The sequence below is a fragment of the Doryrhamphus excisus genome, linkage group LG5 (assembly GCF_037039965.1).
Source record: "Doryrhamphus excisus strain RoL-2023G ecotype Guam linkage group LG5, RoL_Dexc_Guam_v1.1, whole genome shotgun sequence".
In the NCBI taxonomy this organism is placed as follows: Eukaryota; Metazoa; Chordata; class Actinopteri; order Syngnathiformes; family Syngnathidae; genus Doryrhamphus; species Doryrhamphus excisus.
Genome location: NC_136361.1, coordinates 217,403 through 219,898, shown reverse-complemented (window position 1 = coordinate 219,898; position 2,496 = coordinate 217,403). Strand labels below are relative to the sequence as shown.

Below are 2,496 nucleotides of genomic sequence, written 5' to 3'. Positions count from 1 at the left end.
CATGTCGGTTGTCCTTAAATAACTTAGTTAATAACATTAAAAGACTTGTTGGATTTACTGAAAGGTTTTAGTTGGAATTTCTTAAAAAGATTGACGCAAATTGTTACCTTCATTGAATTAAGCTGAGCCACTATATTTTTTTTTAGAGTGTATAGAACAGAAATATAAAGTGCTTGTTGAATTGCACGTTGCTCTCCTGCCTAAGAATAAAAGATAAATGATGACAGAATTACAGACTTATGACATACTACAATAATGAATTAGCAGTTATAATTTGTGGCTACCCAACTATGTAAAAATGCAACATTATAACATACAATAGATAATAACACACAACAAATCAGCAGCAGTGGACAAGTTAAAAATGATCACAATCAGTGGCAACGGGTTTGATTTTCCAAAGTTGAAGATGCTTGGAAAATGAAGCAATAGTGGGTAGATCAGGCACTTGGTGTGGAGTTCCAAGAATTTGTCGCTCCGTAGGAAAAAGTTGCTTGACCAAAGGTCCTTCTCCTTAAAAGAACAGTGGGTTAGCACAGCAAATCAGAGACCTTTTCTCCAAAAATAACAGGTGGACGAGAGCTTGGATGACTCTGACCTATCTCGCTTATGGGCGGTACAAAGTCAAAGTCTTCTTTTGGAAGCCTCAGTCCTCCTGTGGGCGTCTCTTTCCCGAGTGAATGGTCTTATATGGTAGAAGCACATGCATGCAGAAGCCAACTTTTAACATACACTTGCATACTTGCACTTAAGTGCGTTCACACTGTGTACAAGCAGAACAGAGACACCTAGTGCCAAAAACGCAGAACTACAGCACACAGACTTCCCACAATGCCATTTTTCTTAAAGGGCCATGACGCACTTTCCGGAAACGATGGTCGCAACATTCAGATGAAGCACGGACGGCCGGAAGCCCCGCCCGGCACGCTATAGAGCGGTTTCAAATAAAAGAGGGACGGCCTGAGGGCAACCTGCTTCTTACGCACTTTGAAGAAAATTGAACAAGTGTGAGTAGTAAGTACGCAAACTCTCTGTACTCTTTGTACACGCTATTAAAACATTATAATTGTTAAATGGCTTTAAGTGACCTTTAAACGGCATACATTGAGCTAGCTTAAGTAGCACACGGCCTTCAACTTCAGAGGCTCATATTCAAAAAACTAAAGCAGACAGCAGGCTGAATTCTATATAGTTTGAAAGCATATTGACTGCGCTTTCCCTCCTTTTTTTGTTTTACAGAACTCCCTTCTATGGCAGGAGGCTGGTCCACCGGTCACACCTGTAATTGATTGCAGCAGCTACTCACAGTGAACATGGCCACCTTGTGCCATGCCATTCTGCGCATGCGTCAGAGGATCGTTTGAGCTCAGACTTCCCAAGGCGAAGTTCGAGGGCGCCATGTTTTCACGGGAAGACAATGGAAGACGACGGAAGACGACGTGGACAGTCGTTTAACAAGGAAATTCATCGATGTGGAGCCATATGGGTAGGTCATATGCTTATCTGACTTGTTTTCTGTCACCTTTCCTGTTCCTGTTCAATGTTTACGTCAGTGTCATAATGTGACATACGCGACGTTAGCATTAGCTTACCTTTAGCCTGCCAGCCAGCTAGCTAGCTAGCGAGCTAGCTCGCTATCAACTGCGAGCTGTTTTCGGTTGCAGAACAGGATATTTTTATGTTTATTAAATGTGTAAGGATTCGTCCCTTTTATATATGTTATGTGATTATTTTGGCAGCAGCAGTGTCCTCTAAGCCATGGGAACCGCGTGTAGCGCAAACATTTGTTGAAGTATGCTAGCGACCTGAGTCTTGTGGATACCGTCGGGGAGCGGGAGTTTTTGTTTGTGACAAGTATTCCATGGAAGTGAATTTTGGAACTTTAATTTCACCTATACACATACACCATCTCTAGACACCTGGGGTGAAGGACGCGCCACAGAGAGGCCGCCGCCGGGGTCAAGGTGGCCAACCCCTACAGAAGGTAACATTACAATATGTATATGGTTATTTGAATCTGGAAATGGCAGTTTAGCCTTTTAAGTTTTATTGATTTAAAGAGTTGGATAATGGAGTTCCTCAACGATATCCCGTTGTGAGGAAAAAAGAGTTTTGTTTAGGTTAGGTTTCAAGACACAGATGAAAAATGTGTATTAACCCATAGATGCATAAGTGGGTCAAAAATGACCCAGTCAGGTTGTTTTCTTGAAATATCTTCATAATGAATTTTTTTTTTTTATCATTTCATATTCCAGTTATTCCGAAAAAAACATGTTTTCAATATAATACCATTCAAATTTTTAACTTAGCTTTTATACATTTCAAGAAATATGGACTCTTATGGAAGAGTGTAGGGTCCAGTCACTCATGCATCTTAGGGTTAAGAACTAAGTTGATTTTGAGTGTTTTGTTTAAAAAAAAAAAAACAAAAAAAAAACCCAACAAATATTGTCAAGCAGCTTTGTCGTTTGGACTACTAACCATTGTGATGATTTT

At 40.5% G+C, this 2,496-nt stretch overlaps 1 long non-coding RNA gene across 1 annotated transcript; it reads left to right on the top strand.

Moving 5' to 3' along the window:
• Positions 1 to 877: 877 nt before the first annotated feature.
• LOC144898451 (uncharacterized) lies at positions 878 to 2,186 on the top strand. The gene is made up of 3 exons (XR_013627327.1): positions 878 to 1,014; positions 1,240 to 1,486; positions 1,916 to 2,186. It is a non-coding gene; the product is annotated as an uncharacterized LOC144898451 (long non-coding RNA).
• Positions 2,187 to 2,496: the final 310 nt, after the last annotated feature.